The 16,834-nt window shown below is 47.0% G+C and overlaps 1 protein-coding gene across 2 annotated transcripts in view; it reads left to right on the top strand.

Moving 5' to 3' along the window:
* The window catches only part of LOC138447868 (complement C3-like), a 1,306,650-nt gene that overhangs the window by 443,420 nt on the left and 846,396 nt on the right, over window positions 1–16,834 (top strand). The gene's annotated exons all lie outside the window — the stretch shown is intronic.

The raw sequence follows: 16,834 nt of genomic DNA, 5'->3' as shown, positions 1-16,834 counted from the left end.
CCATTTAGTCGAACAATACCAGGGGTAAGTAATTTGTTCTTAAAATGGTTTGTGTCCTCCAACATATTCCTCATCTGTATGCTAGATAGCATAGCAGTGCCTTGTAAGATGTGGGAAGGGAGAGTTTATTTTTGATTCACGTTGTGTGACACAGCCTTTCCAAATCTGGTTTCCTGGCCCGATAGGGAATCCAAGCAATAATGTTTTGTGAAGGTATGTAACGAAGTCCAGAAGGCAGCATTACATGAGGGGCTGATGAAGTGGCAACTCTCCTAGTCGAATGAGCTCTTAAGGCCTCTGGGATTTCTTTACCAGCTAGATTGTAGACCTCGGAAATACACAGGATTATCCAACGAGACAGACTTTGTTTTGTAATCGCTTGTCCCATCCTGTGGCCTGAATAGCCAACGAAAAGTTGGTCTTCATGACTCAATTTAAAGGGTATATTATATAAAAACATAATGCGCTCTTAGGGTCTTGTCTGTAGAGTCTTTCCCTCCTCCTTAGATGGATGAGGAGGAGGGTAGAAAGCAAGCAAACCCTAAAGACTACCTTGTCTTTATAGAAGATTGTAAATGGTGGCTTAAGGGATAAAGCCTGATGCTAACAAAGCCTGCGAGCAGAGGTAATGGCTGTCAAAAACAAAGTTTTTCATTAAAGCCTCCTCAGAGGACAGGAATGCAATGGCCCAGAACCCGAACAATGAAAGGAACCAGCAGGAATATATTAGTCAACACTTTAATAACAATAGGAACCTTGAAATAAGAACCCTGTTTCGGTGAGAACTTAAAAATGGACAGCGCTGCCAGCTAGTCCTTGGCTGTAGAGAACTGAAGCCCCTGATGGGTTGGATGTAGAAGAAACAGTAACACTGATGGTGTGTCACTTGCAAATGGGTCAATTCCTTTATCGCTACACCAGCTGCAAATCTTGTTCCAACGGCAGCGGTATAGAGATTTTGTTGCTGTCCTTCTGGTCGAAAGCAATACCTCCATGACGTGTTCTGGAAGGTCCCAATCTTTGTACCTCAACTTCTCAGAAACTAGGCATGGAGATTGAGGGTCCTGATTTCTGGGTGTAGAATGCAACCTCCTTCTCGCGAGAGGAGATCCTCCCTTTGGGGAAGATAAATTGGGGGGCAGATGGACATGTCCAGAAATTCTGGGTACCGCGTCCTCCTGCCCCAATACAGAGCAATCAGGCTCATGGATTTCCCAAATGTTCTCAACCTCCTGAGAACATGAGGAATGACGGGGACCGGCAGAAATGCGTGCATGAGTGGAAATTCCCAGTCCACTACAAACGCGTCTCCTAGAGTTCCTCAGAACACGTCGCACTTCCTGTTGACACTGAACGTGAACATATCCACTTGAGGGGTTCCCCAAAGGGCAAAGATCTCTTGAAGAACTTCTGAGCTAGCTCCCACTCGTGGGAGACTGTACTCGGCCTGTTCAGAGCATCCATCGCTGTGTTCTAAGTCAACAGGCACAAGAGAGATCCCTTCCTACGGGACACTTTTACCACTTACAGAGGGCAGAAAGGCCCTCAGCGCCAGTCTGATTCCCCTCAGCTCCAAAAGGTTGATGCTGACGGAGACCATCATCTGCTGATCATCAGACCGCCGGTGTATCCCCCCCAACCTGAGAGAGAGGCATCTGTAATCACCATAATCTCCGGCCATGGTTGCCAAAAAGGATCCCCTTTCAACACATTCTCCTTGCAGGCCATTGCAGGCCCCCCACAGGAGATACTGTGCAACCTTGTTCGGGATCTGGACCAGAGAACTGATGGAGAACTACAACCACTGGGATCTGAGAGCCCACTCAAGGGATCTCATCCTCAGGCGGGTCTCTGGCACCAGAAAAAGACAGGATGCCATGAGACCGAGCAACCTCAGAAAATCGAAGGCCGGAAGACTTACGGCACTTCAAATTTGTTTACCATCTGCGATATGTGAAGACACCTTACATCGGGTGGCAAAGCTTTTTCCGAGGAAGAGTCCAGGAGAGCTCCAATGAACAGCAGCTTTTGGGAAGATGTCAAGTGGGACTTCTTGAAAGTGAGGGAGAAACCAAGTTTGTGGAGAGAGTAGCAGGTGCTGTCTAGATGTTGCAGAGCCTGTTTGGTTGAACGGGCTCCGATCAGCCAATCATCCAGGTAGTAGATGTGAATCCCTCCCCTCTGGAAATTCACTGCTACCACCGACATCAGCTTGGTAAAGACTCTTTGGGCAAAGGTCAGCCCGAATGGCAGTACTTGAAACTGATAATGAGAGCTGCCAACAGCAAATCTCAGGTATTTCCTGTGCTTGTGATTGATAGGCACATGGAAATAAGCATCTTGAAGATCCAATGACACCATCCAATCCTGGATCTGAAGGGCCTGGAGGATCTGCAAAAAAGGCCATCTTGAAGTAGTCCTTCCTGAGGAATTTGTTCAAGCATCTCCAGCCCAATATGGGTTGCAAACCTCTGTCCTTCTTCGGAATCAGAAAATAAGGAAAGTAAGAGCCTTGATTTCTTTCCGCTGAGGTTACCGGCTTGATTGCACCTTTCTCCAACAGGGCTAGAACTTCCTGTAAAAGGAGTAGATCTGGTACTTTGAAGGACCGTCCTCTAGGGGGACATTTCTGAGGTTTTCTTAGAAAAGGAAGGCAGCAACCATGGACAACAGTTTGCAGACTGCAAGCAGGTGTAGTAATACTTTGCGCCACTCTTTCAGATGCTGGGTTATCCTGTCTCCCACCACTCTTTAAAGTGCTTTTGAGGCACCAGCAGGTGCGGATGGCAAGAAAGCGCAGGGTGCAGCGGCACCTCTGCATGTACATCCACAGGAGCCACAAGGCTGTCTCCTCTTCCCCTCTGTGAAAACGGACCCCTTTTTCTTCCAACAGAGGAGTTAGTACCTAAATAAACGGTTCCTCCATCCCTGAGCAGAATATGGAGCAGAAGAACAAGTTACTTCTTACCTGGTAACATTCTGTCATCCGCGGCCGGGCCGTTTGGCGGCTACTTCCGCATTGGAGGCTCCGGCGCAGACTGTAGTCCCAGCACGTTGCTTTCGCTTACGTGCAGCAGCGGTCTAGTGCTGCGGCAACATGGCGGTTGCTGGGAGGTATTTCTGCCTCTTTATCCCAGCGATCGCGGCGTTGCAACCCCCCTTAGTGAGTGGATTTCCTGCTTTGGGTAAAGACGCTAGTTTTCTCTTTCCACGGCTTTGTCCGTACCTTTTTCTCGCCTCGGCCAGTTCGAGCGGGGCGTCTCTCTCTCTCTCTCTCGCTCTCGCTCTTCCCTCCTTTGCTTACCTTGCTTACTGGGGTATCTTTCCGCTCCTGCGGCTCTCTCTCTCCTTCTCGCCGCCGGTTTCGCCTCTCCCTCGCTACTTCTTTTGTCTGAGGTTAAGTCTGCCTTATTCTGCCACTTCAGCTGGCAGCTGTCGTACACCTCCTCCGTTCCTCGGCAGCAGAACTCTGCTCCCCTGCAACTTCTGGATTCTACGTTCCAATTATCAGCTGTAAAGACTCCGATTTTGGCACCATTTCCTCCAAGGGTTTTTTCTGCCGTAAAGGCTTTTTCCCTTGTCGCCTGCTACGGGAGAGAAGTCCCAGGACTGCTTGTCTCAAGCATTCACTGTGGCTTCCTCTCGTGGTAGACAAGCTTCGTCAACCGCAAAAAAGAGAGACTTCTGCTCCCGTCGGCATCTCAATACCGAAGAGTTGGAGGAATACCAATCAGGTGAGGAGAGTGGGGAGGAGAGGGAGATAAAATTGGACACATTCTTTCGATGGGATGTTCCTCCGACGTATTCCTTATCTTGATAGATCATCTCCAGCTTGCTGGCCTCAGAAAGTTTTTTTCAGTAGAGGGCGCTGCGCATCGACGTCCCTCGAGCCGATGTCCCTCGACAGCCTCCGTATCAGCGCCGACGTCATCATGCGTATAGACTCGCACAGCTAACAGTTGCTTTACATGAATTGGTTATTGACCCTGAAGGAGTGTAAACTGTAACCACAAGGGAAGTTTTACTGAGGGGATGGATGGGAGGGGCAATAAGGAATACGTCGGAGGAACATCCCATCGAAAGAACGTTACCAGGTAAGAAGTAACTTGTTCTTCGAAGGGATTGTGTCCTCCGACGTATTCCTTATCTTGATAGACTCCCATAGCAGTGGTGTGTAACTGGAGGTGGGAGTAAAATTGCCATGTTTCCCTTCAATAATGAACAGAGTGCAACACAGCTTTGCCAAATCTAATCTCTTGGCTAGAGGAGGAATCCAGGTTGTAAAATTTTGTGAAGGTATGTGCATACGACTATGCGGCAGCCGTACATATGTCTCGGATCAGTACCCCTCTTTGGAGCGCCGAAGAGGATGCGATACCCCTGGTTGAATGAGCCCTAAGATTTTGAGGAGGCCCTTTCCCAGCCAGTTTGTAACATTCCAGAATGGGCAAAATAATCCATCTGGAAATGGTCTTTTTTGTTATCGGTAATCCCAATTTGTGCCCTGAGTAACCTACGAACAGTTGGTCTGCTTGCCTAATCCTAGCAAGTCTGCTGATGTAAAAGCTCAAAGCCTGCCTTGGGTCCAGCCTATGTAGCCTTTCTTCCTCTTTCCCCGGATGGGGAGAGGGATAGAATGAAGGTAAGGTAATCTTCTGAGTGATGTGGAATTCAGAAACCACCTTTGGGAGGAAATTAGGCTTCACTTGTAGGACAACTTAGTCTTTATGAAAAATTGTATGAGGGGGTTTACAAGAGAGAGTTTGTAATTCGCTCACACTCCTAGCAGATGTCAATGCCACTAATAAGACAGTTTTAAGGGTGAGAAATCTTAGCAAACAAGAGTGGAGTGGTTCAAAAGGAGTACTCATCAGGAAATTTAAGACTAAATTTAAGTCCCATAAGGGAACTTGGAATGGTCTTGGAGGATAGACATTGGTTAATCCCTTCAGAAATTGTATTACTAAGGGTAACTTGAAATACGATGGTTCCTCTGCAGTGCGCTTGAAGATCGATAGCGCTGCGAGATAGCCCTTGATAGTGCCAACTTGAAGGCCCGAATTTGCCAAATAGAGCAGAAAAGATAACACCATTGGTGTACCACATGAAAAGGGCATAGATATTCTTTTCTCTACACCAGCTGCAAAATTTGTTCCAACAGCAGCGGTATAAAGTCTTTGTTGCTGGCCTTCTGGCCGAAAGCAACACCTCCATGACGTCATCTGGGAGGTCCCAATCCTTGTATCTCAACCTTTCAGCTACCAAGCGTGAAGGTTAAGGGTTCTGATGTCTGGATGGAGAACCTGACCTCACTTCTGCGAGAGAAGATTCTCCTTGAGTGGAAGACGAATTGGAGGGCAGATGGACATGTTCAGAAGGTCCGGGAACCACGTTCTCCTGGCCCAGTCCGGGGCAATTAGGATCATGGCTTTCTGGAACCTTCTCAACCTCCTGATCATTTGAGGAATGACAGGGACTGGAGGAAATGCGTACAGAAGTGGAAACTCCCAGTCCACTATGAACGCGTCCCCTAGAGCTCCTCTTGGGGGAAATTCCCCTGAACAAAACTGATCGCACTTCCTGTTGATGCTGGTGGCGAACAGATCCACTTGAGGGGTTCCCCAAAGGGTGAAGATCTGTAGAAGGACTTCCTGAGCTAGTTCCCACTCGTGGGAGACTGTACTCTGCCTGCTCAGAGCGTCCGCCGTCAAGTTTTTCTCTCCGGCTAAGTGAACTGCCGATAGAGAGATTCCTTCTTGGATTGCCCAAAACCAGAGCTGCATCGCCTCTCTGCACAGAGGCAGTGATCCTACGCCTCCTCTTTTGTTGAGGTAGTGCATGGCCACTGTGTTGTCCGTCATTATCAGGACATTTTTCCCCTGTACAGATGGCAGAAAAGCCTTCAGCGCTAGTCTGATTGCTCTCAGCTCTAACAGGTTGATATGTAGTCTGGACTCTGATGGAGACCAACGACCACTGATGGTCAAGTCGTTGGCATGGGCTCCCAACCCCGTGAGTGAGGCATCTGTTGTTAGGCAGAAACCTGTGCAGTTCCCTTAGGGACCACTGCAAAAGATTTAGGACTACAGGTGGTTGGCAGTAAACCCAATTGGTAGCAGTCTGTACCACCCAGATTTACCTGGTAGCTGTGGCTGAGCAGTCAGACTTCTCTCAAGATGAGTTAGGCAGTATATAGAGTATACACAATAGGTACAGGGATACAGTAGCACAAGCAAACACTGACCAAAGCTTTGGTGTAAAAGTATATAATTATTTATTTAAAGACACACTTGTAAATTACACTAGCACACAAAGAGGTAAGTAAATTCAACACACAGTCACTATTATATATATACAACCCTAATTACTTATTAGACAAGTCTTAGTGAGAAACACCACTTATTTTCAGACAGAGGTGAGCGCTTAACATAAGATGGCACTCCAATAAGTAATTAAAAAGGGAGGGAAAAGGCAAAATTATGAAAGCACACAATTGCAATACTTTTCAAAGAACCACAGTGAGGCAAGTTAGGCAAAGTCTACTGGAGAGCAAGGAAGTTCAAATGCCAGGCCCACTCTTAGAGAGAGCAAGCAAAATGTGTCCAGGATCACACAGTGGGGTTATGCCCAAAGAGTCTTGGTAGATCGTTCCCAAAAGATTGAGATCAAGTCAGGAAAAGTTAGTTAACAGGTCCCAGGCTAACCCAGGTTAGAAAGTCGAGGATTTACTGTCACCCCAAACGATCTGTCGCAAGGGAAGCCAGGCGGGACACAGTACCTGAAAATGGGAAGAACGCTCCAGCGGGGGCAAGTTGGTGTTTCGTCCAGAGGAAGAGGAGGTCTCGACGTGGAGGAAAGCTGAAGGTTGTTGCGCTGCCAGGGAAGAAACCAGCCACGGAGTTTCCCGGTTACAAGGTACCACCCTTTTCTTCGCAGTAGTGGTAAACCGTGGTATTCCAGTTGCCGGGGTGCTTGGCACGGGCAAGGCGGCCACGAGATGGTCCAGGAAGGCGAAAAGATGGGCAAACTGGTTATCCCCACCAGTCAAAGGAAGAAGACTCTCCGGGCTGGAGATCTCCTCTGTCGTCGGGAAAAGTGGTGAGACGGTTCAGCAGGGCTCCACCGGTGGTGTCGTCGTTGCAGGTCGGCTCGGCTTCTCCCTCCTCGGATTCTTTAGGTCCTGTGGTGAAGTCTGAAGTCCCAGTCCACAAAGCCCTGCTTTTATGCAGAAGACCCCCATTCATTCAGCCTAGCTGTCACTCAAACATGCTAAGTGGGGAGCCGGGCGGCTCACCACTTGGGCCAATCACACAAGATTGCGACTTGAGTTGCCGGGGCAACTCAGTCCAGGGTGCCTAAACCCCCTCCTACACCCCCTGTGGTACCCAGACAGAGTGGCACCACTTTTGGAGGCTTCTGTGAAGAAGCCCGCCAAAAAGTGGAACAAAGGGCTCGACTTGGGTTGGAGTCACAGAAGCGAACACAAACGCCATTTTGGAACCAAGTTTCAGCAAAAAATAGCAACCGGTGAATTTATATTAATTTAATAAACCGGCGGTATGTTCGAGGCTATATTAAAAAGTGGTAGCCTCGAACAATGGGAAAATCCCATAGGAATATATTTGCGGTCGAATATAAAAAGTAGTATCCACAGCCACCAGCCAAAACTCGGTCGGGGGGGACTAGACACTGCCCCCTCAAACAACAGACCCGGGGCAATCGAATTGCCCCGACCAGTACATCCACAATATGATGGTTTGTACTGGTTCTGTTCACAATTTAAGACTAGTAAAGCCAATGGTGACTTTACATGCCCTGGGTGACAGTAGTCAGTCCCAGGGTATGGAGTCTATGTTTGGGGGGCGCTACGACACCCCTGGGTTACTGCACAGAGGGTGCTGTGTAACCCACATATCAAAAACACATGAAACCCTATGGGGTAAAGGACCCCATAGCCCATAGAACACATACAAAGTCAAAGGAACACCTCAAATCATGTCTAAGAGTGGGAGGAAAAGAGTCTCACTCTTAGCAGGAGAAAAAAATAAGCCCCAAAAAATCCAGCAAAGCTGCTGGGGGACTCACTAGGTTTGGGAAATTAGCCTTTACAGAGAATTCTCCCTAACATCTGTGACTACTGTTATCTCCGGCCATGGTTGCCAAAACAGTTCTCCTTTCAAAATGTTCTCCTGACAGGCCCACCACTGAAGGTCTCGAGCCACCTTGTCCGGAACCTGAAGGAGATCTGTCATTCTCCCTGAGAATTGCAACCACTGAGTTCTTAGTGCCCACTGAAGAGATCTCATTCTCAGGCGAGCCTCTGGCACAAGGAAGATGCAGGATGTCATGAGGCCTAGCAACCTCAAAAAGTCCAAGGCTGGGAGACGTTGGGCATTTTGAAACTTGGTGACCATCTGCAGAATATCTTGAGCCCTCACCTCTGGTGACAAGGCTTTTCACAGGGAAGTGTCCAGGACCGCTCCAATGAACTGGAGTCTCTGTGACGGTATCATCTGTGATGTCTTTAAATTGAGGGAGAAGCCCAGTTTGTGAAGGAAGTGGCAGACATAATCTAGCTGGATCTGAGCTTGTTCCGGAGATACAGCTCTGATCATCCAATCGTCCAGGTAGGGGTAGACGTGAATCCCTTCCCTCCTTAGACTTGCAGCCACTACCGACATTAGCTTGGTGAAGACCTTCGGGGGGAGGTCAGCCCAAATGGCAGAACTCAAAATTGATAATGAGAGCAGCCAATTGCGAACCTCAGGTATTTCCTGTGTTTGAGATGGATTGGCACATGTAAATAAGCATCATGAAGGTCCAGAGATACCAGCCAGTCCTGGAGCTGGAGGGCCTGAAGGATCTGAGAGAGAGTTACCATCTTGAACTTGTCCTTCCTGAGGAACTTGTTCAATTCTCGTAAGTCCAAGATAGGTCTCAGTCCTCCGTCCTTCTTCTGTATTAGGAAGTAGGGGGAGTACCAGCCCTTGTTCCTCTCCGCTTCAGGTACTGGTTCTATGGCACCTTTCTCCAGCAGGTCTTCAATTTCCTGCAAGAGGAGCGGATCTGGAACTTTCCGAGAGCTGTTCCCCGGTGGATGACTCTGAGGAATGCGTAGAAAAGGCAGGCAGTAACCTTGGGCAACTGTCTCCAATGCCCAAGCATCTGACGTAATAGCCTGCCATTCCGTCAGATGTTGAGTTAGCCTGCCCCCTACTGGTGTCTTGTGAGGGGAGTCCTCAGAGTGATTTAAAGGCGGCTGATGCAGATGCCAAGGGTAAATAGGGACCTGCTGCTGCTGCTGCGGCTTTTGTATTTTTACCCCGTCCACCTCGGGTGAATCTTTTTTTACCTCTTTGAACCGACTGTCCTCTGCCTTTTCCGAATGCAGAATAAAAGCGAAAGGACTTACCTCTCCAAGAGGTTCCTGAGGGGCGATATGGTGTTTGACGGATTGCAGCTCCCAGGGATTTTGCTGCTGCTTTGGATGTCTGTAACCTTTCTAGGCTGTCATCCGCCTTCTTACCAAACAAAGAAGAGCCATCAAAGGGCATGTTTAAAAGTCTGGCTTGTACATCTGAAGCAAACCCAGACTTTCACAACCACGCAAATCTGCGGGTTGTAGTACTTTCCGCCATGGCCCTACTGATACTGTCAGCAGAATCAATGCCAGTTTGAAAGGATTCGCACATTGCGTCTTTACCATCCTTAATGATGTTTAGAAACGCTTCCCTTTCTTCTCCCTCTGGGAGGCAGTCAGCCGCTGATGAAGCACACTCGCAAGGCTGAAACTTGTGAGTGTACAAGTAGCGTTAATAGATTTCAACGCCATGCTACATGCAGAAAAGACTTTCTTAGCCACCATAGAGTCATATCTTTTGTCATCCCTGTCCTGTGGAACAGTAGGGTATGCCGATCTACTGCCTAATTCAGTTGCTGCTTGAACAACCAGACTCTCTGGAGTTGGATGTTTAGACAAAAATTCAGGGTCAGTAGCAGATACCCTATATTTGGCTGATAACTTCTTGTTAACCGCCGGGATAACCTCAGGAGTTTCCCAGTTAGCCAATATTTTTCTTTGTAATGCAGCGTGAAATGGAACCACAGGATCCTCCAGTGGGACTTTAACTAAAATGTCTGTAAGGTCATCCTGTTGGAATGCAGGTGAAGGTGTAGACCAACCCATGAATTCTATAATCCTTGCAATTAAAATTCTGTAAGGGGTCTCGGCTTGTTCCCCTGGGTCTGGTTTGGCAAATTCTACTTCTGGGGAAGTATGTAACCCACTTGCCTCATGTAAGGATTCTCGAAGATCCTTTAACCTATTTTCCTCAGAGGTAAATTCCTCTGGTTCAGGTGTTGTAGTTCTCTGCAACCCAAAGGGTCTTTCTTGATCCGAATCCTCACCTTCTTCATAAATTGAAGACAAAGGTCTGAAATGATCAGACCTTGAAAATGGCTTAAATCCCATTTCCAGATGCAGAAGGGGCCAAATTTGTCATAATTGGTTGAGAAAACGTCAACGTCGTCGATGCGGATACTAAAGGCTTCAGAAACACTGAAAAAGGCGTTGAGAAGATCGGAAGAGGCCTCGAAGAGCTCGAAAGGATCGGAATCCTACTCAAGGTTGTCGATGACATTCTCGAAGTCGTGTTAGAGGTCCTTGGTATGAACACTGGCTGTGAGGTAGTGACAACCGTGGGTTTGTTCTTTTTCGGCATCGACGTCGGCGTCAAAGACGGCGTCGATTCGATCGACATATGCGTCGATGAGCCCTTTGATAATGGTGTCGATGACGCAGATTTATGCGTCGAAGGGACTTTCGGCGATGGCATCGATGGCACAGTGCTTTTGCGCGAGGTTTCGTGACGCTCTCGAGTAGATTCTTTCGCCGGGTGCAACGACTCGCGGCGTTTCAATTTTTCGGGTCTTTCACCCAGGGTATCACCCTCAGCTGTCATCGAGGGGGTCGAGGCCGCTTTCTCGAAGACGCTAAGCATCCTTTTACGGAATTCCTCCCACTCAGCCTGAGAGCTATGTTTTGTGGGGCAGGTGACTCTTTCCGGGGAAACAGAAGAAGAAGACGAGGAAGGGGATCTTCGACGTTTCTTACTCGAATGCTTGGATCTCGAAGAGTGGTTGGAACTGCTTCGAGACCTAGAACGAGAATGTTTCCGGTGTCGACGAGGAGACGAATGTCTCGACTCTGCCGAGGAAACTTTCGAAGGAGTTTTAACTTTCTTACCTCTCTCAAGCTTCCCCTTACGCTCCTCCAAGGCTTTCGCCGTCATGGACATGCAGTCCTCGCACTCCAAACATTGGTGCTCTGATCCCAGGCACCACAAACAGATCCTGTGAGGATCTGTCAACAACATTTTCTTTCCACAGTCTCGACATTTTTTGAAGCCGGACCGTGGAGTCGTCAGTTCGGATGAGGAAGCCATCGAGTAAGAGTTGGTATTCTCGAGGAATAATGAAGAATATATCTGACTAACGAACTGAGCAACGCGATTCTGAGGCCCACGAAGCGCGGAAAAACGGAACTGAGCAACGGACGCTGCGCAAGTCTATTTATACGCATGATGATGTCGGCGCCGATACGGAGGCTGTCGACGGACATCGGCTCGAGGGACGTTGACGCGCAGCGCCCTCTACTGAAAAATAATTTCCAAGGCCAGCAAGCTGGAGATGATCTATCAAGATAAGGAATACGTCGGAGGACACAATCCCTTCGAATGACACTGTTGAGGCTGTCTAATCACTACACTAAGGGATTTAGCGGCTCACTTAAAAGACTGTAGCTTCTCAAGGCTGTATCTGCTTTGGATCCAAATAAGTGTGATCCCTGTAAATGTCATATCCAAAAGTTTGGATTGCACATCAGGAGCAAATCATGACTTCCTTAAGTCAAACGGCCTAAGAACTGTACCTGTGGCCACAGAACGACTGTCGTCTCGGGAGGATAGCTTAGGGGCAACGTGCTTGCCTTGGAAGCAAGACGACACAGAGCAACACAGGTTTGATCCCCGGGTCTGTGCTTAGAAACCTCTGGGTATTAAGCATGTTATAAATAACCTATCATATCATGCACAGTCAGCTGGTTCCAGCCCCGACTATAAAGATTGACAAATGGCATTGTTGCCATCTTGAATGACGCTAAAAAATCCTTCTCTCTCTTCGCCTTCTGAGATATGCTGAGCTGCCATAGCAGCCACCTCTCATAAGCTACACGTAAATGTAGCCAGTGCACAGGTAGCATTGATTGCTTTTACCACCATGCTCTCGGCAGAGAGGACTCTCTTCCCCAGATTGTCCACTCTCTTATCATGCCTGCCCAGTGGAATTGTGGTATATGCTGCCGCCGCTTTAGCAGGAGAAGTGGCTGCTTGTGAACTCAGGGTGCATGGAGGATGGCCTATATTTTTTGGTGAAGTCCTTATGTACCGCAGGAGTGGAGTATGGTCTTCTCCAATTGTCCAACGCTTTATTTTTGACTGCAGCATGAAAAGGAAGAATAGGGTCCTTAGGTGGCCCCTTATCCAGAATATCAGTCAGGTCATTCTGCTCATATTCAACTGAAGATCTCCGCCAGCCCAAATATTCTATAACCTTAAACATGATTGATCTGTATGAAGCATCAGCATATCCAAATTTCACTTCTGGGGAATTGTCAAGACCACTAGCCTCTTTAAAAGTGTCCACAGGGTCTCTCATTTTGGATTCATGAGATATAAGCTCCTCTGGAACACCAGTAGTGCCATCATCTAACCCAAAACCAAAAACAGGGCTTTCCTCCTCCACCTCCTCCTCCTAAATAGAGGCCATGGACTTAAAAAAGTCCTTTTTAGTCTGAGGTTTGAAAACCTTTGATGACCCTGAAGACGTCAAAGGTTTCAACGCTGCTGACTTTAAAGCAAATGGATTCGACTTGGGACACCTTTGACGGCGTCGGTTGGAGAGGAGGTAGAGTCTCTCCTCGAGACATTTGAGACCACATGTGACACTCGAGAGGCATTCAGGCCTTGCTAAATGGGCTATTAGTTGCACGGCCAGGGGCTTTTGACAACTTTCTATCGGCCTTCGGTGCGAGGGGGCAGATGTCAGGATTAGTCAGACGAGTACAAAGGCAGCGAATATGGCAAGGGAAATGTGCACCCAGGAACCAAGACTCATGTATACTAAACCCAGGATTGCAAATAGAGTGTGACAACAAAACTAATATGTGAAAAGGGATGTGGGGTAAGCACCTGACCGCGAGGAAAGTCGGCAAGTGCCTTACCCCCAATTGCTGTTACAGGTACTGACAGCGCTAAACCCACGTGGAGGGCAAGCAATGACAGGATCTGTGGACTAACACTCTTGAAGGTATTAAATAAGGAAACTAAAGAACTGTACTCACGAGGACGAAATAAACCTCTTGAATGTCAGCTAGCCCACGAATCCTGTTGATGAAACTGGGACCCAGATAGGCTATAACAGCAATGGGAGGAAAACTAAATACCTAAGTTGGAATAATGATTACAAATTAGAGAGGAAAACCTAAGCATTCACACAGGAGCTAGCTACAACCACACACCACACCTAATAATCAAATGGGGAATAAATGCAGAAGTGCAATGGAAAACATGGAATGGATCACAATAGAAAGTAAGGATCAGGAGCAGGGAAAAACGAAATAACCAAGGCAAACCTCCCCCACTCCTCCAAGCAAAAGATAGAAAGCTAATCTAAAAGGAAGGCTAAGGCATAAAGGTTTACAGCAGCAAAGGACAAAGTCAAAGAAATATAGAACACAGACAAACTGGGCTGCTTCTAAAAGGGGAAAGCACTGAGAAATGCTGCCTGCAAACAGAGGAAGACAAAAAGGGGATCAAGGGAGCAGAAAATCAATTAGAGCATGAATCCGAGATTCAGGGCGGAGGAACAAGAAAACAGGAACTAGGAACAAGGTGCAATGGCAAGGAACAAGGAACCAGGGACTAGTCAAAACAGGAACACTGCAAACGATGACCAGCGCTGGACTGAAGTGAGACTGAGGCTTTTAAAGCTGTTTAACGAGCACACGCCTCAGGTGTGCTGACTGCTGCACCTGCAGCCACAGGTGTTGCCTATCCTCCACCCAACCTTGTCCTGCAAGGGTGAAGGTGGAGCAGTGGGCCAGGCATTCTGGGAAGCACAGTCATTTGGTTAAAGAAGCATGCTGGCTGCCAAAAACCTGGAATGGATCCGGAAGGGAAGTAGTTTGGAAAATAGGGATTTAGCGCTCCCAATTCATTACAACACTGTGGCATTAGGTTCGGAGGAAATGTCCAGCAAGGAATAAGTCCCAAAACATGCCCCCAAGTGGCGGGAACGGGAGCGAAGGGAGCGAGTCGTGACAGCAGAAGTCTCATTCGACTTCTTCGAGGGGTCGGTGCTGCCACCTTGTCAAAAACCTCAAACATTTGGAGTCGGAACTTCTCCAACTCAGCTTTAAAAGGCCCCTTCCTTGGAAGGCTTACCTGTTTTCCCACTGGCGTGGAGTCCCACAGGGTCACACTGGAATGATGACGCCATTTCCTAGACCTCCTTGATGAGGATGATGAAGAATGTCAAGACCTCAACCTTGAGAGTTTTGCATGTTTGCCATGCCTTATGGCCCAGAGAGGAGATATATCTCTCAAGCTCTTTGGATAATTTAGCCTTGAAAGGGGTAACCGAAGATGTTTTAGGGGAGTGCCTGCCTAAAGCGAGTTTCCCCTTCCTCTCTTTTAAGACTTTTACTGTCATAGATTGGCATGAGCATTTGGGCACCAGAGATTAAGGACATTTTTGAACCGTAATCAAGCACATCTCTTGAAAGCCATTCTCGTGGTAGAAATAGAGATACTTTGAAAAATTTGCCCGAACTAGGCAGTTAAAAAACACACTGAGTGAAATAACCACTTGGACCAGCTGTGTGGAAAAACTTAACTGATGCAATGGGCGCGGTGCATGCCTTATATACCGACGTCATACTTGAAAAAGATGGAGGCCCTCGAGGGAAACAGAGTCGGACACGAAGTTGGTGACAACGACGTACAAGCCCTCTGCTGTGAAAAGTTTCCAAGCTGCAAGCAGGATATCAGAGTATATCAAAGAGGAAGAATACATACTGAGACACACTCCATTCGAAATATCTATTTTCATTGAATTCTTTTAATACAATTCAACAGAAAACACTATGGCAAGTAATGCTGCACACAAAAAACACACTGCAAGGTAGAACATTAATGTAGTAAAACCCTTTAGGAAAAAAACAATGGCAAACTAAAAACGTTTTGGCTGTCATGTAAAGTGCTGCCTCAGTTGCCCCCATAATGCCATGGAAAGGGATAAACCCGTATGTGACTACTAAGCCTCAAAGCCTCCAATAATTTACAAGATAAAATCTTCAAAGAGATAAATGAATCCCTGTGTAGTTATGCAGGTAATCCTTGAGGAAGTTGTGGGACCCCTTTTTTCAGAACATTTTGTTTTATTTTTACCTGATAATATCTTCACTATAATCCCACATGAAAATCACTTTGTAAAACTTGCATTTAAATCTACTTTTTTCATAAAGCAATATATTTTTCCTTTAGTGTATCAGAGGAAGAAACACATTTCCTTATCACCCATGACATGCTAACTAGATTGTGCATCAGGGTGTGTGTTTTTCTTTGTGCATGTGTACGTGGGTGGCAATTCCACCATTGTTAATTGTTTGTGTGGTTGCAGAGCCACAGACCATTTCAAAGCAGTCTCATGGCAGCAACAGCTTGCTGTTATATAGAAGGACTGAGTAAAAGAGAAGGCATTGAGTAGTGAGAACATGAGGGATGAGGAGAGAGGTAAAGAGTGGGGTCCACAGGATGCGGCCCGCTGGTGGACAGGCACAGAGAAGGACATTGGTACAACATGCATTGAGGAAATGTCTTCATAATGATTCTAGAGGCAGACACAAATTAATATCACAGCAACTGGATAGAGTAGCAAACGTTTGGAAATGGGCAAGTGCAAGGCCAGCAGGACACCCTATTTCAAGAAATAACCTCAGACAGTAGAGGCTCTTTACAGCACGAGTGTGAGACAATGTCAGTTGTGAATATCTCAGGACAGTGGATATGCCGGTTGCCATCTAAAACATGTTTTTGCTTGATCTAGTTGTGACATATGGGAGGACTGGTACATTTTAGCCTGGGAGCAAGTGCAATTTAGTGGCGCATTGATTAGCAGCCTCAGCCCATAGTGCAGAAGCCCCAAATCAAAAAATGTTATAAGGTGACATGGTCAGGATCATAAAATGTTGTCCACATGGGGAAACTGGGATCATAGCCTAGGTTTCATATTATATATCTACTCCTACAATTTGTCACAAAAATAACTGTCTCTCTGAGATCATCTCAAATAAACATATAGTACAACATTGCTTTTCTTGTTTAATCCAAAGGCAACATGCAACAAGTCTTTCAATTATTCTGTTGTCCCTTGCAGATCTAAAAAGGCAATAGGGAAGCTCCACCACAACATACCACAAACCATAGTGTCCATCATTAATTTGACGCTTCTGTGAAAGAACTATAGCTCGAAAATGAAGATGCAATGAGTAGGCCAAAAGACAATTCTGCCTGTGTTGTGCACACTGTATATGACCATATATGGAGCAACACTCGTCTCTATTAAACTATGCATGAGTGAGTCCTTTGAATAGTGTAATTGCACACATTCCAAACCACCTAGGTTCTACAATTGTACCAGCACAGTAAGGTCAAGTGAAGTGACCAGGACCATAACATTTGGCGAAGAGCATAAGCCAGGATTTGGAGCCCAGCGT

This window comes from Ambystoma mexicanum, chromosome 3q, assembly GCF_040938575.1.
Source record: "Ambystoma mexicanum isolate Mex_15411 chromosome 3q, UKY_AmexF1_1, whole genome shotgun sequence".
NCBI classification, from domain to species: domain Eukaryota; kingdom Metazoa; phylum Chordata; class Amphibia; order Caudata; family Ambystomatidae; genus Ambystoma; species Ambystoma mexicanum.
This window is presented reverse-complemented; position numbering and strand designations above follow the sequence as displayed.